Genomic DNA, 27,381 nt, shown 5'->3' with positions numbered 1-27,381 from the left:
ATAGGATTTTAGTTTCTGAAGCTTATTAATGCTAATGCAACATTTTTCATTTGCTTAGTGAGCTTTCAATGAACCCAGAAGTATCAGCTCAACAAATCACTCCAGTACAATCTTCATTCTGATCAGACCCAAGGAACACGGTTCTTTGCCCATGTGGTAGGGCTATGCAGAGAATAAGGCCATGCTTCTATGCTTTGCTACATGTGATTTGAAATACATTTCACTGGTCTCCATTTCTGGTCACCTAGCAAAGCTGTTTTTCCTTTGGGAGCTACACAAACATGGTTTCTGCTCAGTGCTTGACAGAAAATTTAGAAATGTTAATCCTGCTCAGAGACGTTATTTGCACCCTGGGACATTTTCACCTTGGATGTACTATACAGCAGCTCATCTTTCAGTTCAGCCCTTTCCTATCCTGCTGTAATTCTGTGGAGTGGCTAAAGTCTGATGCAGCTTCAAGCTGGTTGTGAGACTCTGTGGTTTTACAAAGAATGAAACATAAACAGAGGTGCTGTTTCTTCCCTTCCACATGCCCATCCCAAGTTCTACCAGCTCTAGTTTTACTTTGCCAAGATAAAAAAAAAAGAGAGACAAGGAAGAACTTCATCTCTGATTGTAAAATAAAGCTAATAAAGCATTGGCAACTCGAAAACATTTTTAAAAGGCCTTTCCTTCCATAGGTGACACTCCTGCCATTTAGAACATGCTTTTTATGAAGCATATAAAGATAAGCAGGCCACGGCATGCGCCGGAAAAGCCTCCTGCTCATCTTTGCATCTGCTAATTTATAAGAATATTGCACATAAAAGGATAGCAAGCATTGGATGGTTTGGTTCAAACCTTAAAGGCTGTTAAAGAAAGTGTTCCGTTTCAGAAATACTTTTGTAAGAAACCCCAGCAGTATTAATGTGTGAATCAAACATTGAAAGAGGAGAACTCCTTGACATGGTACCATAAAGAATGCTTGCAGGGTAGTACAAACAAAATTCTTCAGAGAATTCTATGTCAGACTGCCACTAACTGGTTACTAGAATTTGGTATGTTCAGAAGAAAATCTTTGAAGGGAGGTTTTTTGAGTTCTGAGAATGACAAAACCTTACGGAAAAATAGTTTAGAGTGTAGCTATACAAATAGCAATACAGTTATAATACAGGTAGCAGTTCAGGCATGACTAACAAAGTTATTACAACCTGACAATCTACTATGGACTTTGATGTAAAGTTGATTCAATCCCATTTGAGCAATAATGGTTAAAGAACAAACCTCTTCCATTTGCTAATCATTTAGACTGTGATTTGCATAATTTCCCCAATATTTCTTTGAATGCTTTTTTTTTTTCTATTATTTTCAAACACTCAATATTATAATTCTAAGGTGGACTAGTTGTCTATACCTTTGTCTAATTTTGTGTTTCTATTTCCAGTAGGGACACCTAAATTTTTTTATTATTATTATTATTTTCTTGTAATGTTACTTGTATAAAGGAAAATCTACTTTGCCAGAGAAAGTTAAGATACACAATTAAAATCAGCATTTGGAGGTAATCGTAAGAAAATAATAATTTACTAAATGCTCATAAAGAACGAACATAGTATGATATGAAAGTCATCAAAATTATCATAATAAAGATGCTCCGAAGAACAGTCAACAATGGGGATTTAGACATTTATGTCTTCCTGGACTTAAATATAAGCTGCAGTTTTGCAGTTATGAAGTTATATAAGATGAAGTTATAAAAAATGCAGGTTTGAAAAGTGTAATTCCAGAAACCTAAAGGAGAATCTCATATTCCAGATATCTTTGCTAATTTTAAAGGTTTGGGCTCTTCTCCATTGCCTAGAACTTTTCCTGGAAACCTATGCTTCTGATCTCTGTTAAAATCATATAATACATTATCCATACTTAATTATTTTATGCTTATCATATTACAGGGATGCAATTAGTGCCTTTCATTAGCCTCATTGCTTGTGATTATAAATCTGAACTTAATTCTATTTCATTCATTTTGGACATGTACAACATAATTGTGATCCTGCACATTACTTTTAATCTGTTACTGTAATTCTTTTGAGATATTACCCTTATTTGTTCTGCATACAGATACAAGAAGGAGAAGGAATTTGTCAGTTGGGAGAAAATGAAGATGAAAAGGACTTGTGATGGAAGTGTTAATGCCCAAGAACACACAGACATTTTGCTCTGGAAAAGTGGTGCTGTCATGCTTGACAGAAATTTTATTGCATAGATAAATATGTTACAATAAGGTTTTCTACAATGTCACGTGGGGTGGCCATCTGATTTAAGACCTCTTCCATCAGAGACTCTCCTGCTTCCTTATGTTAATCTGTAACTCCGCAATGTTTCTAGGGTTAGAAATGCTACAAGTGCATTTTAAAATGAACAAAGAATCTCATGGAAGAAAAGGAATGTAAAAATAATAAAAGTCTTAAAGGCCAAAATTGATAAAGTTGGAAGTAGTGTTTGAGCACTACATTTTCATTTGAACGAATAATCAACAGCATGTATTATTTGACTTGTTTTAAAAAAATCCACTTAGTCTGATCCATAGAGTCTCCTTTCTTTGCTCCCAGAAGCAAAGCAACACTCCTGCTTTTCCAACAGAGAGATGAAAAAACAATTTCCTATCCAGTGCATTTAAATACATGAGAATACAAGGAAGAAAAAGAAGGCATGTAGTTACTTTGGAGTAAACAGACAAAAAAAGTCAAAGACAAAGGATCGCAGGAGCTCTACTCTTATGAAAAACAATGAAACAACAGTATAAAACACATAAAAGGATCTCAGCTTTTATCAGCTAGAAAGAAACCTAAATTAGAAGAAGAAAGTAAACAGTTTTTCCTCACAGCTTCTCAAATGCAAGGATTTGAGGATTCCCCAGTTACCAGATGATTATATACATGTTAAAATTTTTTCTTTTGCCTCTTCATTTTTGTGGACTTAAGTTTTTCAGCTGTAAAAATGTGATTTTTGTTTTCTAATTTCTGCATTCTTTGTGCTCTTGTTTTGTAAATACACAAAGGATCTACCTAAGAGGAAATACTATTCACCAATCTGCAGCTGGGTAGGGCACCTTTTTGTCTGTCTATTTATCTCCCTTCTTTTTGTTTTATTGTTTTGTAAGGAAAATGTGTTTTGTCATATTCATGAATTGCAGATCAGTTTCTCATGAACTGGCAGGACTGATAGCAGTAGTTCCTCTTCTCAGCAGTCTATAATTCCACTTCTTTCTCATTGTTTGTCTTTTATGTTTCCCCCTTATCTATTTCTTTCTCCCCATTTATGAGCAAAGCCGCCTGGAATGCTAGATGGCAATTACATTCTGCAGTTGATTTCTGTAAATTGGTCTACTTTTCAAACACTTACAAGCAAAATTATTTTAGCTGGGAGAACATCAACTTAGGGAAGAAGAAAAGTGTGTGTTATTTACATGGTAGAATATACAGGCTCAAGATTAGAATGTGTCAATACTATTTACATTTGTGAGAAGTGTTAATCGTCTTTACTATTTAAAGTATTTTTAGCAGTCTTATCATTTCAAAGCATAATTTTCTAGCTAGTCCTTTTTTTTCTTAATCTAGTTGTCCTCTTCTTGTTTACTCTGCAATCAACTATCTTATTTTTCTTCATTTTTAGCTGCAATAAAATATGACAAACAGATTTCTAAAAATGCTTAATCTAGGTTAGTCATTGGTAAATCTGAAAAATGTTGTACAAAAGTGAGCATTTTGGGAAATCTCATTATTTACAAAGCTACTGTGTGTTTCATCCTAAAGAACCAAAGAGTTATTGCATCACTGTAATCATCACTTTATTGATCATGAAATAATAGAATCATGGAGTGTTTTGGTTTGAAAAGGATCTCTATGGATCATCTAGTCCAAACACCCTGCCATGGGCCAAGACATCTCTTGGATGAGATTGCTCAAAGCTCTATGCAACCTGACCTTGAACACTTCCAGAGATGGAACATACACAACTTCTCCATGCAAACTCTTCCAGTCCTTGATCACATTGTAAAGATGTGACAACATCCTTATGTTGTCTTTCGATTTAAGACCATTGCCCCTGTCCTATTACTACAAGCCTTCATAAAAAGTGTCCCTCCATCTTTTTTGTAAGCCCCATTTTACATACCGAAAGTTTGCAATAAGATCTTCCATGAGTCTCTCCTTCTCTGGGCTGAACAACTCCAGCTCCAACAATTCTCTCAGCCTTTCTTCATAGGAGAGGTGTTCCAGCCCTCTGGCCATCTGTGTGGCCCTCCTCTGGATCAGCTGTAACCTGTCTATGTCTTTGCTGAGCCCCAGACCCGGACTCAGCACTCCAAGCGGGGTCTCACGAGAGCAGAGGGGAAGAATTCCCTCCCTCACCTTGCTGCTCTGGCTGCTTTTGATGCAGCCCTGCTTACAGCTGGCTTTCTGAACTGCAAATGCGCATTGCTGGCTCATATCCAAACAGTATCCTAAAGTCCTTCACCGCAGGGCTGCTCTCTATCCATTTTCCACCCAGCCTGTATTTGTGCTTAGCACTGCCCTGACACAGGTGCAGTGTCTTGCACTTGGGCTTGTTGGACTTCACAAGGATCACACAGGCTCATTTCTCAAGCCTGGCAAGGCTGCTCTGGTTGGCATCACTTCCCTAAAGCACATCAGCGGATAACACTGAGCACATCACCACTGAGCTCGGATTGCTCCGCAAACTTGGTGAGAGCGTACTCAATCCCACTGTCTATGTAACTGATCAAGATACTAAGTAGTATTGGTCCCAGTACAGACCCTTAAGCGTCACCACTCATTACTAGTGTCCACTTATCTATTGAGCTGATGACTGACTCTTTGGACATAGTCATCCAGCCAATTCCTTATCCATCTAAAAGCGCATTCATCAAACCCATATCTCTCCAACTTATCAAGAAGAATGTTGTGGGGGACATGTCAAAGGCCTTACAGAAGTCCAGATAGATGACACCTGTAGCTCTTCTCTTGTCCATTGATGCAGTCACTCTATCATAAGAGGCCACTATCTTAGTCAGCTAATACCCTCAAGATCCTGACATGCATCTCATCATGCCACATGCAGTTATATGTATTCAGATTTCTCAGGTGGTCTTGAACCTGATCTTCTAGAGCCAGAGAGACTACTCCCTCGGTGCCTGTTGTGAGGTTTAGGGACTTGACAGATGTGGGAAGAGAGATTAGAAATGAAAATTGAAGCAGAAAAATTAAGTACCTTAAGTCTTCTTCATGTCTGTTGCCATCAGTTCTTCTTTCCTAATTATCAGGACAGGTACTTCTCCTTTAATCTTCCTTTTCATGCCAACTTACATATAGACATACTTATTATTCTTTGCATTCCTTGCCTAATTCAGCTCCAACTGAACCATATTTCCTGATCCAATCCCTACATATCTAGGCAACTTGCCTATATTATTATCAGGAAACCTGTCCTTGGTTCCAGTGCTTGTGCATTTCCTCCTTATGCCTTAGTTTGATCAGGAGGTCCTTATTCAGCCATGCTGATTTCCTGCCTTCTGTGCTGATTTCTTAAACAGGGAAATTGAATGTTCTTGTGCTGTGAGAAAAATATTCTCTAAGCTCTGTTCAGTCCTTTATCCCTGAGGGCAGTTTCCCAGGGGCCACATCCACTAACTCCTTAAGCACCTGAAAGTTTGCTGACACCACTCTTGACCTCTCTAAATAGTTCAGCTGTATTCAGATGTGTTTGTTGCTTGCAACACCTAAAACAATCACAAGACAATTACAAGAAAATATGCTTCTACAAGCTCTGAACATCTTAAATAAGCATAGACTCATAAGATTTTGCCAATAACAGTAGTCGACTAAACTAACGGTATATACACATTAGAAGAATTAATATTTGACATTCAAATTTTAAATCAGCAAAAGCAATAGTGCACCCTTGATTTTTAAAATCAAGTACCTGTTGGGGTCCCTCCCCTGCCGTGTAGCCCTGGCAGAGGGGCCCTGAGGGCACAGACACGGGGTTTCCCTGCCCCTGCTCAGCCTCGTTCCCATTGGTTGGTTTGTGTTCCCTGCGCGGGCAGAAGGACCCTTGGTCCCGTGACTGGAACAGTTCCTCGGCAGAGCTCCGGCCATGCGGCTGGAGAAATAAACATCTCTGAAACATCTAGCAAGAATCTGTCTGTCCATATATATTTCCTTTCCACGGGACTCCTGGTTTGATATATGCGTGTTGCAGGATCCCCACTGCAACAAGTACCTTAATATTTTATTTAATATCTAGACCCATCAAAATGTTGTCCAATATTTGCTAATTTATTTAGAGAAAATTGAACTAGTTTACTCAAAATGAACAATATTGCAATTCTACAGTCTAAACTCCTCTTACAAAATTTTCAGTACTTTCCCTAGATCAGGCTTTCTTTTGTGGTGTCTGCTGGATTTGACAGATAGTCAGAGCTGAAGAACTATCGTTCATGACATTGAAAAACTCATCAAACTGAAAGACATTTTAAAAATAAGCTGATTATTTTGGGATGATGGCCTCTACTATTTTTGCATTATGTTTCAGGAAATTTCTCTAAATTTGATAGTGATAGTTGTAATTCAAGTTTTGCAAAACTATAACTGATGTATTTTTCAGTGAAGAAAAAGACAGAGATGAAGAGAAGACTGACAAAATTATTATTTTCATTTTATTTATGGCATATATTTATTTTGTCATCTTAAATCAACTTCTCGAGTGTCACTTTTCATAATTATAAATTTTATAAAGGCTGCAAACAAAATTATTCAAACTGATAAGACCAATAAAAAGTTGAAGTACCAACATTTTATCATATTAAATGCAAGACAACCAGCCATTTTTTAAGGTTGCAATACCTTAAAACTCTGTGATAGAAGCTTGATAAAGTACCTGGAATACTGACATGAGAGTCAGACAGTGTTAGGGTCCCAAAAATCTTCAAGAGATGCAGTTAATTGCATCATCAATTATACTTAGATTGTCAAGAACTTAAGACTGAATTCAGTGGCCATGCTAACTTTTCTTAAAATTACTTAAATTTTTTTTTTAAATGGAAAATTCAGGTTTTTTATCTGTTTACTCTTTTTCTCAAGAGCTGCACAAATGATTCCTTCACATATGGTTAGGCTCAATGACCTTAAAGGTCTTTTCCAACCGAAATGACTCTATGATTCTATAAATCTTGCTGATTTTAGTGCTCATCATTTTGAACTAAGTGAAAGTACTGTGTACTTTCTGTATAGCGCTACATATGAGGAACCAATGTATTCTTTCACTTAAAAAAACTGAACGAGGAGTTAATTAAGAATTGTCTGAATTTTAGTTGCGTGACTGAAGAGAGAGAGAGGTAAGTTTAGAAAAGAAACAAGAGAGCACAAAAAGATCTTTATACTACAGCTACTTTGCTACCTGAAACAGCAAAAACACCTGCAATCACATACATAATGCAGACAAAATTGAAAGGATATAATAAAATAGGAAGTTCACAATTTCTCTAAAAAAAGAATCTATTTCTTCTATCAGTCCCAGGAAAACAAAACAATAGACAGAAAAAAATATGTGAACAACAGTTTCTATGAACTCAAATTGAATGACGTGCCCTGGGGAAGAAAAAAGTAGAAACGCTTCTCAGGTTTAGCTTTAGGAGATTTTTACTTTATGATGTATTCATTACTTTATGATATTTATTAGATACTCTAACTGTTGGCCTGGTTTTATAAAACAGTTGTAATATATTTATTGCCAAAGATCATTAAAAGTTGCAGTAACTTAATGGTAATTAACACGTTATTTCTGGATCTTTACACTGGAAACAGATATCAAATGGGTTATCTGCTTGTAAAATAAAATTAGATCATAATATTATATCAGAAGTTTTCATAGATAGATTTTATTTAACAAATGTAAGTCAGATGTTTCATTCTCTTCCATTCTGTCTGAAACCTGAAAATCAAGGGAAGAATATCCACAGACTCAAAGATGTAATTTGTAAATACTAATTTTGAACTGAAACAGTATTTTGGAGAGCTCTCTAAGGCTACTATATTGTTTCTGAAATGGGTTGATGACTTTAATTTTGTATTTATCTTCTCTACATTTCATTTATCAAAAGATTAATTAAAGCACACTAAAGGTAATAAAGTGGGCTTCTGCTTTCTCCTGTACATTCATCTAGAATTCTGTCACCTAGTCAGTCACTACTAGGAAGTGCTTTTGCATTTTTCACAGCCACTGCTCATATATATTGTACCAAATAACTTATTAACTTTGACAGACTTTTGCATCTCACTGCTCAGCATCTCTTCAAGATCATTAAAGACTAAATTAAGAATTATGGAGTCAAGTGCAAGTCACTAAGGGATACTTCTGATAATCTTCCTCCCCTGAGAAATCTATTTTTGCCACTTGTTTCCTATCTCTTAATATGGAATTTATTTATTCATTCGAGTCCCTTCTCCACAGTCATCTTCATGTCCTTAAAGAGTCTTTGTTAGAAGACCTTGTTCAAGACCTTTTCAAGGTCAAGGTGCACTTTATCAGCCTGCTTGCTCCAGTCTGGAGGTGTGCTGCTTACTTCAGAGAACTTTATTTTCGTGAAAACCATTATTCATTTTCAAAAGTTATATTGCTCTCCCCTAATTTTTCATATTTATGAACCATAATGGTTCATATTTATTCAGATGCACATTAATTCCATTTTTCAGGCAGTTTCAACTAATTAACTTGCTGGATTCGTTGAGCAACAGGTCAGTCCTTGGTTCCCCTGCAGCTTTCTGAAATAATTGATGTCACATGTGTCAGTCCTCTGCCTCCACACTGTATCTGAGAGAGAGGTTTGCGATTTTCGTGTTTCATCTTGAAGTCTCCCTAGAGCCTAAAGAGAAATATCAATCAGTCTTGCAGATTTTTTCTTCTTAATTCTATCTATTACTTCAATAACTTCTGCTGACAGTTGAGTGTACCCTTTAATGATTCTATAGGTAAAAACCATGGTTCAGCTCAGAAATCTCCCTGAACTTATCCAAGTTAAGCAGGGATATAAACAAGGAGACCTCTGTTGTGGCCTCCTTTCCTCTGCATGCTCTTTTCATGCTTTGATTAATTTCTGTGTGCTACAGATTCCCTAGAAAGCTTCCCTTTCATCTATGTTTCACATAAAATTACCCTAAACCTGAAGTTTACTTTTGTTGAGGCAAAACTTGTTTGGCTTTTTTTTGGGGGGGGAGGGGGAGGAGGGGCATGTGCAGGGAGGCTATGGTTGTGGTTAGTTTGGGGTTTTTTTTGTTTCTTTGGGTTTTTTTGCAGTTATCCATGTTGATTCATCTCCTCTTTAATAACAAAATGTCTACAAAATCCTAGTAGAACAAACAGAAACAAATAATCTTGGAATGAAGGGGGAGTTTCGCACCATTTTATGGGAGATATTCCCAGTGGCTTAAACCTCAGGTTACCATTACATCAGGACTATTTGTGCTTACTAATTTAGTCCCTCCAAAACTTTTGGCTGCTACACCTCCCGTACTTTTGCTATGCAGTGCACGAGTGCAAAAATACAATTAACAGCATCTCTTATCTTTCTCTGGAAGAGTTAATAAATTAATTGCTGTTGCAGAGCAAACACTTCTCTTTTTTACCCTTACAGCTGTGTTTTTCTTCATTCACTGCTTTCAGATGAATAATCTTTCAGCTGAAGTTTCTGTGAAATTTACAGGGAATTTACAATTCCCAAAGGATGGCTGTAAGAACAATATAAGCTATATTATTACAATTGATGCCATGAAGATTTTTTACATTTTCTTTTATACCCCTGTTATACCTTTTTTACAACTTCTGTATTCTTAGTGCTTTTTGCCTACATTCTTGGACTTGTTTGTCAAGCTAAGAGACTAAACATTTTAGAAGCTTTGTAGCTAGGGATCAGTGTGCCCCAGACCCCAAGGTCCTCTCCAGAACACATTCTGTAAACCAAGATAGACCACCCAGGGGAAGGTTCCTTGGGGAGGGGGGCTCACTCGAGCCTCTCATTGGGGAATCTTTGATAGATATGCTAATTAGTAAGGCCTATAATGTTATACCAGATTTTTTGGGGGAGGGGCATTTGGCGGGGTGCATTTCGATGCATATGACCTGGACGTGGTGCACCTAAGGATCCTTAAAATAAATACCAGGGTAAAATCCCTTTTCCCCTTCTAACCGTGTATGACTCTTGATTTTAAGACCAGGAAAAGGCATCACAATTCTTTTCTCACTGACTTTAATGGTAAGGTTTTTTGTTTGGTTTGGCTTTTTTTGTTTGTTTGGGGGGTTTTGTTTTGGATTTTTGGGGTTTTTTGTGTATGGATTTCACTACTTGTTGCTGATTGCTTCAGAGCCCAGAGGGACTCAAGCTACTTTGTGCTAGATTAACTCCTTGGCAGTTTCTTTGACTTCGCTCTTAAAGTAAAGAAAATGATGACTGAGACAGGGCATTGCACTGACAGGCACAGCCTCTCTGGAGTTGCGTGAAGCCACAGTGCCCCAGCAGAGAGATGCAAACTCTTTCAACAAATGGTTAAAAAAACATATGTGTACTCTGGGCTATAATTAGAAGAAAGATAAATTCATGTCTTCTCCATAGGCATTTCATGCAGGCAATGCTTATTATTATTTCTTGATATTTGTTCACAAGGCCAGCTACTTTTGCAGGGGAACAACACCAAAGATTTTGATGGGAGAGGCTAAAAAAAATAGAAATTCACAGAAGAGGAAAGAAAGCTTTTTTTTTTCCTTTGAATCATATTTTATTTTTCTTTCTCTCTTCTTCTGAAACATTGATATTGGCCACCTATTGATGCAGGAAACCCCAGAGAAGACAGCATGGGCATTCAGATGGCATTCAGTAAAACCAATGACCCAAAATGTCAGCTGCGCTATTCTTGTTCTTATGCTGTCCTGGAGGGAATCTGAATCAGATAGATGTGAGAACAGAACCACACCACTCAGTGACACACAGTCAAATTTATGTAAAAAGGTAAAAAAGGTGAGTAATAAGTTCTATTCTAAGATCTCTGTTCCACAGCTCTCAGCTACTTCTCACATAATTGAGGCCCAGCAGTGCAGCTCTGACAAGCACCACAGATCTGGGGCAGCATGGCACCAGACTAATTTCTCAACATGTGGCAGGTGGCCTGACCCCTAACACAGTGGTTTCACCTTGGACTCAATCTTCACAGTGTTAGAGTTCCCCTTGTCTCCTCAGAATTGTCTTCACTATTTAGTGCTTTCTAACATAGATTTGATAAGCTGCTAATCGTATAGCCCAAACCAATTTCCTTGAGTTTCCTTATATTGAAGGCCATTTAACATTTTCTGCCTTGATTTCTATCACACTCTGGTCTCTTGCCCCCCAAAATGTTAAAAGGGTGTGAATTTGGCAGCAGCAATTTAAAGTTTATCTAGCCTTTTGTATTTTCTGGTGTGTACAGTGAAGTGATACAGTCAGTCAGGCCTGTGAAGATATAAACAAGATCTCATTTACGTGAGCAGTTCTTTCAGGTAAGCTTTATCCCACGAGACAGACTCTGTGAAACAATACTTCCTGGGTTTGAAGCCTGTTAATGAAAGCCTATGTTTCCCTAAATGATTTCTGCAGGAGCATAAGCCAAGAGCATGCTCTTGCCTTCCCTCCTCCTAGCAGGACCTCTGTAAACCTCTTTTGTTTGTGGCATGATAGTCTGCACTGCTGAGACTAGGGGAAGAACTGGGATTCTTTCACATTTTTGAAAAACATTAAGCTTAAAGGATCCCAAAGAGCCAGAGGAAATGGTGCAGAAAGTTGCTAGAATGCTGGGGCAGGAAAGTTTGGCTTATTTTTCAGAAAAACATAATAATCCCTTGGTATTCTTATTTGCTTACCCAAGTTGAAATAATTAATTGGAAAATAAATGGCTTTTGCAGAGATGACAACTCCTCCTGATGGTAAAATATGGCAAATAACCCTGATAAAAATCAATATGGGCAAGCTATTAAACTCCAAACTATATTTCTTATTTTAATTTTTTTATTATTATTATTGAAGCCTTCTCCCTTGACTCTACTGTCACTTAAAATATCACTGTAATATGGGGAAAATATGGTTTTTCTATACTATTGATTGTGCTCTGCATGAGTATAAGTGGTGTCACCAGATGGAAGGCAGATCAATAGGTCAGAACTTACTGATGATATAAAAATTCTTCCAGGTTTCAAGATAAATACATCAATTCTTTCAAATATGATTATAAAAAACTGCCCATTTTCTTTTTACAAGTTGTCTTTAAGAACTAGAAAACAGTTACTTACCTTGCAGTCTATTCTGCTGTGGCAGTTTTATTGTCTTCTTTCTGGTATGTGATGGAAAGGGTATATATTTTCAGTATGGAATAGTTTGAGATATGAAACACTAAGCTCTGAATAGCCCTTCATCAAAAAGAAAATCTCTCATCTGAGGTCTTTTAAGGGAAACAAAACACTGAGGTGCCATTGGAAAAAATGGATGCATGAGTAAGAGATGAAATAGATATACAGAAAAAGACACATAACCCTTCCACCCAGTCCAACAGTGAAAACTGTCTCTACCTCAAGTTTGGCATCTTGCCTCTTATTTGCACTTAGTAGCAAACTCATCCAAAAATCTAGCTGAACGGTGTTAGATGCAGGTATACATGTCATAACTCTGTAATCAAGAAAGCCAGTGAAATGATGAATATTAAGGACTGGATTTAGACAAAAGATCTATAGAACGTTATTTTTAGATTTTGCCCAGAAAGGCTCATTATGGTACAATAAGCCTTCTCCAGTGATGTCAAAACCCTTTGTTCAGTATTCCAACTTTCTGTTTGTTATGAGAGAGACTAGACTAGCACAAGTTTACAAGGGCACAATGTTTGAATCCCACATTATTCTAGGGTACTGTTGCCATGCCACTATACTGGACTCTTCATCAGCAAATAAAAAAAAATTCTTTTGAGCTAATGGACATGCACCTGTAATAAAGAGATGAAAAAAAATTACAAAAAAGTGAGAATAATAAGTGATAATAAGTAAGAATGGCCAATTCTATTTTAACTAAATGGAGAGCTTGATTAACAAAAATATTTTCTTTTTTCCACCACTACTGTTCTCTCAGCTGTTCTGTTCTGTGCTTGACAATTGCAAGAGAAGACAAAACAGGTCAAAAACTCAAGTATGTATGACTTCTATTGATGAGAATAGAAGTCAACATAAGAGTAAAGAAAAACAAGATTGGACCCCTTTTGTAGATTATGGCTATGCTACTGAAAAATATGAGATACAGAACTCGAACATCATTACTCAGCATTTAATCAAAAACATTAATTTAATATTAAACTGTGGTGATGTTGACCTGAATTGTACCCAGATTGTAATTTCAATGGACTCTTCATCACCTCATCTTTTCTTCAAACTTCCAGCAGGGACTTCATCTCCCTGACAAAAACAAACCCTAGGCAAATCCATATTTGAGTGAGTTGTCACTGGCCTTTTTTTTAACATACTAAATAATCTAATCAGACCATGTATCTGGAAATTTCCAGAAAGGTAACTTGCTTTTGTTGAATGCTGCATACATTATAACCTTGATCATTTCATCAAAATGGGTTATTTTTACAGGCCAGTATTCTTCTGCCGCTAGATAAGTGCCTATCTGTTTACTGAAAATAACAATTGGAATGCAGCAAAGATGATTTTAAAATTTTAAGTGGTTGAAGTAAACCATTTCATGATCTGAATAAATATTCATTTGAGGCGCACAGTTTACTTTTATGGCTTTTTGTGTTCCATTAAATGACCAAAAGGACCTCAGCTTTTTCTGATGTACTTCAGAATGAAGTATTCACTTGATTCTCAAAAAGCAGCATCATAAAATAATTACAAGTATTCACTTGTAAGTGAAGAGCAATAAGGCTGGTGAAGGATCTAGAAAACAAGTCCTATGTGGAGTGGTGGGGGGAACCAGGACTGTTTAGCCTGGAGAAAAGAAGGCTCAAAGGGGACCTTTTTGCTCCCTACAGCTCCCTGAAAGGTGGATGTTGTTCCCCTTTCCCAATTAACAAGTGACTGTACAAGAGGAAACAGCCTTAGGTTGTGTCAGAGAAGGTTTAAACAGGACATTAGAAAAAAAATTCTCCACCAAAAGAGCTGTCAAGAATTGGAACAGGGTGCCCAGGGAAGTGGTGGAGTCACCATCCCTGGAAGTGCTTAAAATATGTGTAGATGTGGTGCTTGGGAACACAGCTTAGTCGTGGCCTTGGCAGTGCTGGGTTAACAGTTGGACTCAATGACCTTAAAGGTCTTTTACAACCTAAATGATTCTAAGGAGTTCAGTTCTCTTGGATTGAACTACCCAGCTTGTATATCACTCATCAGACTCCCAGCTGAATTATAGGTATTGTTCACAGACCTCAGTGGAGACAACTCCAAACAAATATTGAGATTTTTGTTTTGTCTTGCTTTTTGTTTCTTCTGGCTACCATCAGTTGGTAGCACATATTCAGCAATAAAATTGTTAAACAGCTATTAGGAATGAGTGGCATGCATCAATTTTACAGATAGTCAGACAAGAATAACAGTTATAACCATTATATACCTTCAAACAGCCTTAGAAGTACAGTACTATAATTATGGAAGCTTTCTTAGCAATTCCGAAAGTCTACTGAGTGTTACAATAAAGGGAGTTTATTTTTATCCTGGTTTCCTAAAAAGACATTTTATGCAATCATGTTGTTCATGCTCATTTATCTGTCTGTCAGTCTGTCAGTCTACCCAACAACTTTCAAACAAGGTATCCTATTTTAACCAAATTTGAAAGCACAGCTGAGGACTCAAAGCTATTAAGTTCCTACAAGCTTCATGAAAATAAACTATTGCATGGAACTTGAAGGTTCACATTAGTGGTCCCTCGAGTGAAAGATCACAGTCTCAGTATAAGAAGTCTGTCTGACAACTGGCCAGTTAGCATCTTCATTCAAATCATCTGTAAAGCCTGTTACTGCGCTTGCTGGCCACATAAAATTATTTCAGAGAGGTAAAGAGAATACAGAGCCATATCAAGCCACAAAAACTCCCCCTTTCTAAAAAAAAAAAAAAAAAGATAATCTGCTTCCCTGCTTTTGTCCTTCTTGATTCTAACAAAGAATTTCTGTAGGTCAATAGTTCTAGCATGTCATTTATATCAGCATTTCCCCTATTTTGAAATAAATTAGCTTTTTTTTTCCCCATGCTGAAACCTGATCAACAACTATAACTCATGGAATTCTCCTTTCATTTGCTGCAGACTAATTTCAATGTAATTATGGTACAACAGGGGCTGTAGTGATCTGAGATCATTATAGAAATAGAAGAGTTAAGAAATCAGAGAAGTGTTTGGGAGACCATTATTAATGAACTATAATGCTAACAATAGGCTGGTAAATCTGTGTTTGATATTTGACAGTGTGAAATAATCCAGAAGGAAGGATCTAGCAAAACTGGCATGATACAAGGACCTTTGACATTTTGTTCAGAAGTGTCAGTTTACAAATTTTGCTACTTTAAAGTTCTGCCTAGAATTTAACTACAGAAGTATTCACCAAGAATGTAAGCATCAAATTCCCTTCCCCTTTCAACTTAAAACTTTCTCCTGGTGATATTTTGTGGCAATGAGGTCTTTCAGTGAATGACACACAGTAGTACCAGATTAGCTGCCCTTTTTTGTCTCCTAAAAGAAATGGCAAAGGGATTTACTGTTTTCTGCCATTTTTTCTCTCTGGAATTCATTGGGGTTTTTTGTACTAAAAGGCATTTTTATTCTTTTCTAAGATAAACTGACATATTTCAGAAAAACTTCTTTTTCGCTTTTTCACTGCTTCTGCTGATTCACATTGGCTCTTACTAAGCCTGCTCCTTATGTGCTGTTTCCCTTTCTAATTAAGAGGACCAAAACTGAACACTGTACTGCAGCTGAGCTGTGTAACTGGTACCCAGTTCCTTTCCCTGAACAGCTGTGCCTGAGCAATTGTATGCACCCCACAGTTTTCACAAGCAGTTAATTTTAACCCTTGCATTGCTTTGTCCTTGCTAACTCTATTTTCCCATGGACAATACTGCATACTGTCTTGTCTTTACATAGCTGCCCTAAAAACCTTTACAATGTATTCTGCTGCTGCAGGCCCAAACACCTTTTGATCATGTGAGAACTTACTTTTTTTTCTGATTATACTCTGTTCTAAATCATTAATTACTGCACTGAGCTCTTCTAGTGCTGGCTTGAAAATTTGTGCCTTTCCACAGACAGAAGGTGCTAAGAAATGTTTAACATTTCCTTTTTATCCACACTGGAATTTGTGCACATAGTTATTTGATAATTAGTGCTAATTATATAAATTAGTTATCAGAAAATGACATTAAATCAACATTACATTTAAGGGCAAGGCTGATAGCTGTGAGGTGAAAGAATGGATTACTCTGCAGCTGTATCTAGGAGTTCATAGAAACAGAGTGCTAATGGGTTGGAATGGACCTTAAAGATCATCTAGACCCAGCCCCCCTGCCATGGGAAGGGAGACCTCCCAGCAGACCAGGTTGCTCAAGGCTTTTCCAACCTGGCTTTGAATACTGCCAGGGCTGGGGCATCCACAGCCTTCCTGGGCAACCTGTTCCAGTGTCTCAACATCATCACAGTAAAGAATATCTTCCTAATACTTAACCCAAATTTCCCCTTTCAGTTTGTACCCATTCTCCCTTGTCCTATCACTACAGTTCCTAATGAAGAGTCCCTCTCCAGCTTCCCTGGAGGCTTCCTTCAGATACTGGAAAGTTACTACGAGATGTCCACACAATCTCCTCTTCACCAGGCTGAACAGCCCCAACTTTTTCAACCTATCTTCCTAGGGAAGGTGGTCTAATCCACTTATCAACTTCATGGGCCTCCTCTGGAGTTGCTCCAACAGTTCCACATCTTTCTTATGTTGGGGACACCAGAACTGGATGCAGTGCTACAGATGGGGTCTCACAAGAGTGGAGTAGAGGGGCAGAAGCACCTTCTGTGACCTGCTGGCCAAGCTCGTTTGGATGCAGCCCAAGATTCCGTTGGCTTTCTGGGCTGTGACTGCACACTGCCGGCTCAGGTTGAGTTTTTCATCAACCATCATTCCTAAGGCCTTTTCCACAGGACTGCTTTCAATCATTTCTCCTTCCAACCTGTTGGTGTGCCTGGGATTGCCATGACCCAGGTGTAGGACCTTGCGCTTGGCTTTGTTTTTTGCTTTCAGTGCCACTGCAAGGCTCCAGAAGTTTTGTTTCTATCCTGCAATGAGGCATGGCAGGCAGAAGAAGTTATCCCAGTACTTTACTTGCAGAACGTACCAGCTGAGAGTCATAGCTCTTGTCTCTGTAGCCTTTATTCCTGTTACGATGCACCTTGATGGGAGAAGTGGAATTACCCTGAAGATCTTGTTCCTTCATGCCTGGACTCATGACCTTGCAATTTGTTTTGAAGTACAAGGATGTGGTGTGAGCTCTTCTTTCTCCTACTGTGCTTAATCACAATTCAATTATTTGAGTTTATATTGATAAAACTTGAACTAAGTTTCCATGGCAACCATAATGATCAGAACATTGTAATGCGGTATACAAACACTGTTCGTTTTGGAAACTTAAAATGAGATGAAGCCAAGTAAAGAGCATAGAATCAGTGTCTTACATTCACTAATTTAGAACTGGATACATCTTGCTGACCTTTACTTCAGCACCGAGTATTTATGGCGCTTTAGACTACCTTTACATCTCATGGGAAGAGACAGGACCTTTCAAAGAATGATTAATTTCTCTCTAAAGTAGATTAGATCTGATATACGAAGTTAAGCAACATTCAGACTCAAAACTCTTCATCTCATTGATAAATATCCTCATTTTTTATACTGCTGCATCTTTTGGCCTCTAAATGATAATGCTACCTGACATCTACCTCCTTGAAATTGGACTTCTGTTCTATGATCCACAGCTAATAACATGCAAACAAATATTCAGTTTTCCCATCTGTTAAATTACTACAAAGGAAAAAGAAGGGTAATTGCTATATTTGAAGGCAGAGGCACACAGGATCCCAGTAGGATCCTATATGAGAATAATCATCCCAAATGTTAAGTGATTATATTAATATAGCTTTTATAAATATTAAAATTTACATTAGATCTTCATTAGGTCTTGCCATATCAGTTTTCCATGCTAGTGGCTTAGACGGCAGGAAGTTGTCAAAGCCACAGTTTCTTTATCTAATATTATGATGCAAGCCTTTTTCCTAGTTGCCCTTTTCAACTCAGTTAAAACAGAACTACATTTACAGTTTATTTTAGCATGAATACAGCCAAAGAAATTACATTCACAGTTTTATGTACAATTCCTCATCTTTCTGTATCAAGATTCCTCACATGTTGCTCTTCTCTCTCCATGCACTCTTTATACATATTTCTATGACGTTTAACAACAACAAATCCAATGTTTACTCATAGACTTTCTACTACCAATCTTGTACTGTATTCTAGAAGTTTTTATTTGCTTTAAACCAAAACATCTATAAAAAGCACCTGACACTTTCCTCAAAATGCCTGTGGATGTTCAAGCTGAAAAATTGTGAATAAAGATGCAACTAACAATAAACTTACAACTTTTCTGTATTTTTTACATTAGTTGTATTTGCAACCAGTAAAAAATCTGAATTTTCTCAACTTTGAAAAATTAGAAAGGCTTTGTTAAAAGTGTTTAGCATTTAATTTCTGAATGAAACTATTGTTTCCTTGGCTGTCCTTTCCTTTCTTATTTTTTACATGATTGCTTCATGTGAGTGTTATTTCTGAGGAAAATGAAGGATGTTTCAGGGTTCTTAGGACAGAACTAGAGAGTTCTGAGATGTTAGCTAGTGTCACCAGTTTGAACATTATGCTTCATACACATATATGCTCAGAACTAACGTGATTTTTCAAAGAGAAGAAAGCAAAATGTAGAAACTAAAAGACTGACATAGATCATCACAAAACTTGCTATCAATAAATGGCGAATTGAAAAGACATGACAAAATAATTAAAGGGATTAGAACAGATGAGTTATGAAAATTTTGGAGAAATTGCTATTCTATTTGTCTAATACTTTTGAAAACTTAATGACAATAGGTTTGAAAAATCTATTGACAATAGTGGAAAAGAATGGGAATGCTAATTGGCAGCAGCATGCTTTGTGACAAAGTTGAATCATCTAGATTTCTCTTTTCTTTTCTGAAGTGATCTTTTTTTCTGACTCTTTCATGTGATAGAAAAAATACTGTCTAGATCTTCTAATATTCCCTTGTTAAAGTTTTCCTAGAAAATCTGGGAACTATTTACTTGTTAGAAAGTACAAAAAAAAAAATCAGCAATAAATGAAATATCTTGAAATTCTACACCTCTACTGCAAAAATCCCTAGTGAAAATTATGCCAGTTGAATGCGGTCTTATGTTCACTTTAGTGAGAAACAAAGTAACACACTCTCTAAATTTATACCGTGCCAGTTTACACCATCAGCTTCCATTCAGGAGAATGTTTTTGTTATAGTCTTTGTTAATTCTGCTAATAGAATGTCTTCTCCTTGTATTTTTTTTTTTTTTTTAAGACTGGTAAATGAGATAACAGTTAGAAATGGATGCAGAGAAAGAAGACAAAACTGTATTTTACAGTTTGTTAATCAAGACAGCCAAAGAACACTTGAAAAAACAGATTTACACACATATATATTTAGTTCTCCAGCAGCAGAAGAAGAAGAGTTGGCACATCAGTCCTGGAAGAGTGTCTGACATAATTTTTTCCTTTGAAAAGACGACATAAATATGTTCCTTAAAAAAAAAGCTAAGCAAAAAAATTTAAAAGGAAATCCATTTCTCTGCTAGAAGTCAAATGAAACCAATCAAAATATTATAAGCACAGCTGAAGATTTTATCTAGCTCTAAGGATTGATATGTGGGTATTTTGCCACTGTATTCCAAGAAAAGAAAGTATTTACAAAGGAAAGATACAGAATTTGCATTTTTCCTTTCCTATTTGATTTACATTTTATTTCATTATAAAAAGAATTCTTATGATAAGAGCCATAAGATCCTAGAAACATGAGGAAGTGTTGAAGCAGATTGATCACTGCTGTGAATGATTGCATTGTGGTTCAGGCAACAACACAGAAAATATATGCACATCTCTTGGTCATGGAGTTAGAAAGCATTTGTAAATGTTTTAACTTTTGCATATGGTGGGAGTAGCACAATTGGTTTCAGTAAGTTTTGCTTTTTTATTTGATGCTGCTCCAACGAAACCCTGTTAAAATATACCAGATGCATAGGAAAGTCAACTATTTTCTAAACTTCTTATGATAAATCTTAAGTAAATGTGTAGGGGTGAAAAACTAAATGTAAAGGAATAGGTGCAAATAAATGTTTTCTCACATTAGCTGAATCTCTGTCATGGCCTTCTCCAACATATGCAGCAAAGGGATCAATCAATATTTGACAGAATTGCCTGTGTATTATGTGCATCATTTATGCTGTCTCTCTATGCACATTCTATTGGATGTGTTCTGTGATGATAAATCCAATTATATTTAAACTATTTAAACTCTTAGTACATGGGAGATGGGAGAAGAAAAAACATGCAGGTTATATTTAAATAGTCTTTCTTTGAAGCACAGCTAACCACAGAAAAACCTGCACATTTTTAGCTAGAATCAGCTTGCTTGGACAGAAATCAAATAATTGCTCAGAGAATTAATTACACCTTATTTCTGAACTTAATTAATTGGTAGTGTGCTATCCAGATCACCGTGAGACTGAATGATGCTGTTGAAAATTGAATGTATTCATTCCCTATGCAGGCAATCATAATGGACTCTGTGAAAAAGGTACTTAGCGTCAACACTGAAAGCCATGGTATTATTTTTAAGTAAAAATATTTATCATTTCAGAAATCATGTCATGTCCCTGTCCCTGATGTTTCAATCCTGAGAACAGATTATTGCATTTTACCTTCACCTGTTCACAAAAGGTTTTGTTGTTTTGACATCTGGCCCTGGAGAAGGACGGCCATAATCCACTGGCCTCAGGCTAGGCATTGGCTACGTTAGTCCTGCTTATGTCTAACTGTGCTATTTACAGTGGTTTCAAAGTAGTCAAATTAAAAGAAGCCAAGATGCATTTGGCCATTTTGATGGAGAAACACACACAAAAATCTAATTTACCTTTATGTTTTCTTTCATTAATGGCCAAGTGAGACAAATTTTTTTATTAGTGTTTGCCTATATTGTACTTTCTAGGACTGAAACTTTTATACATTTAAGAATTTGTAAGCTTTTAGTTTCAACACACTTCCATAAGACTACTTGTTTGTTTTAACTCCATCTTCAGATTTCTGGTTAAGCTATTTTAATGCATTTTTCCTGTCTGAAATGCCTTTTTTGGTGATATCATACATCTTCTCTAGTTGTGCAGACCAGCCTGACCTTTGGGAGAACATTTAGCAGACTATCAAGGGAGAAATGCTTCATAATGTTTCCTCTTAGTTCCTTCATTAGGCAGAAGAGGAGGAGAATGCACAGAATATGAAATATTAGAGTTCATCTTCAAATCCGTGGATATGCACAGACGACTGTAAAATTGACCAGTGCTTCCAAGGAGCCTTCCTGAAAGTAAGGCATCAATGAAAATGTCCTGACAGAGCTTCCCTTGCATCTACTACTAGCTGTTCAGAACCACACCAATGGCAACCTGACTTACTGGCCTTTTTTTGGGCTGTAGAGGATGCCTGGCAAAGAATATAAAAGCAGAGCAATCTTAAAGTGATGCTGAACAAAATGTCTAGCACACAGCTGGATAAACATATAACAAAGGGTTATAGTGAATGGGGTGACATCAGACTGGTGACCTCTCACTAGTGGGGTTCCTCGGGGCTCCACCCTCAGCTCTGTGCTGTGCAACAGCTTCATAAACATCTTGGATGCAGGACTGGAAGGGATACTAAGCAAGTTGGCAAATGATACAAATCTGGAAGGAGCTGTTGACTCCCTCTAAGGAAGCGAGGCCCTGCAGAGAGACCTCGGCAAATGAGAGGGCTGGACAATCACCAACCATGTGAAGCTCACCAAGGGAGAGTATTGGATTCTGCACCTGGGATAGGCCAACACTGGATGTATGGACAGACTGACTGGGGGTCCTGTCCATGGCAAGTTGACCATGAGTCAGCAGTGCCCTGGCAGCCAGGAGGGCCAACCCTGTCCTGGGGGGCATCAGGCACAGCATCACCAGCTGGGCAAGGGAGGGGATTGTCCTGCTCTGCTCTGCACTGGGGTGGCCTCACTTTGAGTGCTGGAGGCAGTTTTGGGTGCCACAATATAAGAAAGACATTAAGCTGTTAGAGAGAATCCAGAGGAGGGTAACAAAGATGGTGAAGGGCTTTGAGAGGAAGCTGCATGAGGAGCGGCTGAGATCACTTTTTCTGTTCAGCCTTGAGAAGAGGAGACTGAGGGGAGACCTCACTGCAGTCTGTAACTTCTTCATGATGGGGAGAGGAGGGGCAGGCACCGATCTCTTCTCTGTGGTGCCCAGTGACAGGACCTGAGGGAATGGCTTGAATTTGTGTCAGGGGAAGTTTAGGTTGGCTATAAGGAAAAGGTTCTTCAACCAGAGGGCGGTTGGGCACTGGAACAGGCTTCCTAGGGAAGTGGTCAAAACACAAATCCTGACAGAGTTCGACAAGGGTTTGGACAGTGCAGTTGGGCACATGGTGTGATTCTTGGGGACAGTCCCATGCAGGGCTAGGAGTTGGAATCAATGATCCTGGTGGGTCTCTTCCGACTCAGTTTATTATATGACTCCATGACTCTCCAGTGTATCATTGTAGACCAAACAGTCTGAAAATCAGTGAAGTAGCTGAAGGTTTCCAAAGTTACTCTGTGTAGTCTGAAAAGTTTTCATTGTTCACTGTTGTTGGACTGCAAAGTATCAGAATAGAACTAGAAGACTGGTTTTTATGTATAATTCTGTGTAATTTTCCTGTTCACCTGTTCTCAGCTTTCTAGGGGCTGATGCAGTGTTAATCCAATTTTACCTACAACAATGCATCCATTTGAAACAGTCTCAAGTACATATCTGTTCTGGGCTTTTAGTTACATGTCAGTCACCCAGACTAGAAGTGTGCTGGGTAGCTGTGTGGAAGGTGGTGGTGTCATGAGACCCAGAAGGGGTAATGAAAAGGTGACAGTAAGAGGACTGTCTAGACATTCTCCAATAAGCAAATGAAGGTGTCTGGATGTCCTTAGTCCACCTAAGAGTAGAAGCAGGTTCTCCACATTATTTGTAGGCAGAATAACAGTTCTGTTTTGCTGTGCTGCCCAGGGGTGGTAATCAAGCACCAGGACCACTGACTGCTCCACCTAGATAGCCCCCACCCATCCTTGCCTGCTGCATTCTTTTACCTTTTTTCTCTCTTGGGTTTTTTCCTTTTTACTACTGTTCCCTACCAAATAAACAGTATGTCCCTAATTACTTTTCACACATGTTCTGGCACATCTGTACTCTAATCTGGTACTGTTATAACAATAATTCTGTTATAATTCTCTTCTAATAATGATACTGTTAATATAGTAATTCTGCTACTGTTAGGCAGGTGTTTGCAGTCATGTGCTATTGCTGATATGATTTTCTCAGTATCTTGGGCCTTGCAAGATTCCCTTTCCAAAAGGCGCTTCTCACCTCCTGTAAAGTTTGTTTCTTGCATACCTGCTCCTGAGCCGTCAATGAAATCCAGCCATACTCTCATGGCACTTCTGTTACTGTTGTTAGATTCCCGTACACCCATCTCATCACATCCAGGAGTTTCTCTTGTCCAGTAGTTTACTATGCCCATTCAACTAGGTAGGTCAAGACCTAGGCAGCTATCACCTTGCAGTCCCAGGAACATGGGGATAATCTGAATGACAAAAATAATCAGCAGAAGAAGATATCTCTTCAATAAAAATACAGAGAATATCAAAATGAGTTTCAGAAAAATTGCTTAAGAAGGAGGCTAATAGCTGTTTTAACAAGCATGGCAATGCATTTTAGAACCCTGTCTTGTTTAGAAGGAAGAATCTAATTTGTACAATGCTCACGAGAACAATCCCCACTGACAGGATAAACAGCCAACAGAGGAATGATGCAGGTGTCCTTGCTCACTGAAAGGAGAGGATATGTGCTCCATTTGCCTTATTCATGATGCATCACTGCCTTCACAAATAATAGCCTATGTGATTTAGTAATTAAATATCTTTACTACTTCCCACCTTATGTAATCACATTTAGTTTTAGGACTATAGCACTCGAGAAGACCTCCTGACCCATCAAATATACCCAGCTGTGATTACAGCCATCCATTTAATAAATATCTAATCTAGAAGGGACCATACTGACATACCCTGAATCACAAAGCACTTCAGTACCTTAGAAATTAAGATCTTTAGTGTAAAAGATCACAAAAATAGAAGAAGGGCAGGAACCATCAAGTGTATCAGCAATCCCCATTTCGATAGAATGGCAGATAACTTTTTTTGGGTGAATATGCTCTGATGAGCCTGGGAAATGGATGACACATTATGATACAGAGGAAGGTAAAAATAACTTGGTCAACACAGCAGCAAAAAATACCACCTCCTCAGAATGATGAGTTTTTCCATCAACTTTGTATCCATGTAGTTGACTACGCAGAGGTGGTTCAATAACACCGTGGAAAATTATAATATGTACCTGAAAGGGCAGAAATAAAATTATGTGAGGATTTTTAACTTGCAATTTCTTTCCATTTAAATTTACTGCATGATCATTTTACTGCTTCTTTTAGATTTTAGTTTTTCTTAAAACTTATGAAATTTTACCTGTTGAGATATATTAGACTGATAAAGCCTCTGTAAAGATATATTTATAACAGTAAACATCATTTTAGAAATTCTATTTTTTTGTAGGGAAGCTTTAAATATTGCAAGCATTTTTAAAAAATATATTTGTGCTGTCAGAAGAAATTTAGCATTTAGTTTTTTTGCAGCGCTCTCAAAGCCAATGTACAGTATAGACACTAGCAAAACTATAAAAATAGTATATTGTTGCTGCCTGTTCTGAGCTTCCCTTCCCCCTCCCCAAAACAAGCCAGGACTTCCCTCTGCCATGTTCTCTGAACTCCTTTGATCTAAGAGCTTCAAAACCAAATGTAACTCAAACTCTTTAGCAGCGTCTCATTGGCCAGTCACCCCGGGTCTGCCCCCAGTCCTCCCCTTTCCCCTTCTCCGCCCTCTTCTCCCCACCCTCTTTGGCTTTGCACCCCTGCTGCGAACATCTGCGTTTATCTCTGTTTGAAAGCTTCTAATTGCAGGAATTGGCAACTGAAGACTATATTTCTCCCTCTTTGCTTCTGCTGGTGGTATAAGCTTTGCAGCTACTATTTGCCGCTTTTAGAGCTGCTGAAATGCTGGATTGTCCGTGCTACCTCTCTAGGCTGCTCGAGGCTTTCTAAGGCGTTGAACTATGGGCTTAGCCGGTAAAAAGCTGTGAGTATTTCCACAGTATATATTGCTTTTTCCTAAATTTTTCTGACCTCTTCTTAAAGACAATTTTTACTGGAAGTAAAAATTATGTTGCAATTTTGCTTACAGAACAGAATTAGATTTGTTTCAGTATGTCAAACATGTAGGGGAGAACAGTATATGGTAACATCACATGAAGAACAAGAGAAGGATATAACTTTCTAAGAAATATTTTCTCTTCAAATTTGATTTCAGTGATGCTTTGTTTAACGCACATGTCAATTCAGGTTTATAAAGCAGTTGCTTTGCTGTAGGTTGTATAATTTAAGTGCAAAACTCATCAATTAAGTGTTAATAAATAAATTGCTGTAAGTGATTAAATATAACTTGTTGGTTTCCATAATGTTTTTGGAAGTAATGAAAAATCTTTACAAATATTTACACAGAGCAGATCATTTCTCTTACCAAGAGAAATATGATTCCTCTAAAGGGATTGTTAGGAACTTTTCAATATTTTAAAGCAACAGAGTTTTTTAATCTTTTTGCAATACATAGGTAATGAATCTTAACCATAAGGAACAGGATCATGGTATATTAATGTATTCTCTGTTGTATATTGTTAAGGTTTGTTCAAGTAGATATTTGTCTGGGCATTTCAAATACTATCTTGCCATATATCACTTTAATTATACATTTCAATTACCCTGAAGAGTCTTCAGTTAAATATATTTTGTGTGGAAAATTATTCAGCTCCCAGTTTTGTCATATAAATAATCTGCAATTGCTTTCACCATTATTTATGTTTATTTCACAGATATTTACATAAGCATGGGACCAGCTGAGGAGTATCTGTTACTTGAGTTTGTACTGAGGTATTTTTCTGTTTCATAATAAGCTTCCAACGCTTCATTTGTTATTTAAATTTAAATATTTTTAAATAACTCATTTAATAATGACAGAACTACATTTTATTTATCTTTTAAATTCTATAATGGAAAATATGAAGATATTTTACGGAATTACTTGCAGGGTTACTTAGCTGTCATCACTTTAACTTGAAATGTAAACCTATCAGCTGTCTTTAGGAAAAGAAAAATTAGATGCTTGGATTCTGTGAGTTCCTAAGAAATATCCAGGTCTCCAATCACAAGCGTTTTTTTCAAAATACTGCCAGAAGCAAAATAAGAAGCATTCCTTTGTACAGGTTTCCTCTCTGCCCAAACGGTGGGTTGAAATAACTGCTGTCGTAATGGTTAAATCTCCAAAGAAAAAACCTGAAGAATATGTGAAAGTAATGTTAATTATGAATCTGAAGATCACACTCAGATGCTTCTGATGTAGCTTTAGAAACATGACAAACCAACCCATCTTTTACTATCTGTTTTTTCCAAATATGTAATAATGAAAGAATGGAAAAGTCAGTAAATCTTATATTCAGAAGTGTCTGTGCTCTCTGTATACTTATCCTGCAGCCATGACAAAGTTTCTTGTGGATAAAGAGTCAAGCTTTAAGCATGATGCTCAGAGAATAGTGACACCAGAATGCAGGTAAGATATGGTTTATTCATAGTCATACTGGAAATCGGTAGTGCCAAACTGGCAATTGTAGAAAGGAGTGAGAAATTTTCACAAGGGCCAGAAATTGGATAGTGAAGATTTCCTGCACATTATGATGGTATCAAAGGTTAGCTTTTGACTCCCAGCACATGCAGTACAAACATTTAGATTCCAGAGGACGATTTAGCTTTATCTATCTTTTGAAATATGCTTTTCAAGAA

General features: G+C 37.4%; 2 long non-coding RNA genes across 2 annotated transcripts in view; both read left to right on the top strand.

Moving 5' to 3' along the window:
• Positions 1 to 5,952, top strand: part of LOC108447774 — a 41,261-nt gene extending 35,309 nt beyond the window's left edge. Inside the window, exon 3 of the long non-coding RNA XR_001863462.1 lies at positions 2,101 to 5,952. This is a non-coding gene — a long non-coding RNA (uncharacterized LOC108447774). The remainder of the gene's footprint in view (positions 1 to 2,100) is intronic.
• A 19,664-nt stretch (positions 5,953 to 25,616) lies between these two features.
• Positions 25,617 to 27,381, top strand: part of LOC108447775 — a 6,448-nt gene continuing 4,683 nt past the window's right edge. The window contains exons 1-2 of the long non-coding RNA XR_001863463.1: positions 25,617 to 26,475; positions 27,076 to 27,151. This is a non-coding gene — a long non-coding RNA (uncharacterized LOC108447775). The remainder of the gene's footprint in view (positions 26,476 to 27,075; positions 27,152 to 27,381) is intronic.

Source organism: Corvus brachyrhynchos, unplaced genomic scaffold (assembly GCF_000691975.1).
Source record: "Corvus brachyrhynchos isolate BGI_N302 unplaced genomic scaffold, ASM69197v1 scaffold23, whole genome shotgun sequence".
Taxonomy (NCBI): domain Eukaryota; kingdom Metazoa; phylum Chordata; class Aves; order Passeriformes; family Corvidae; genus Corvus; species Corvus brachyrhynchos.
This window is presented reverse-complemented; position numbering and strand designations above follow the sequence as displayed.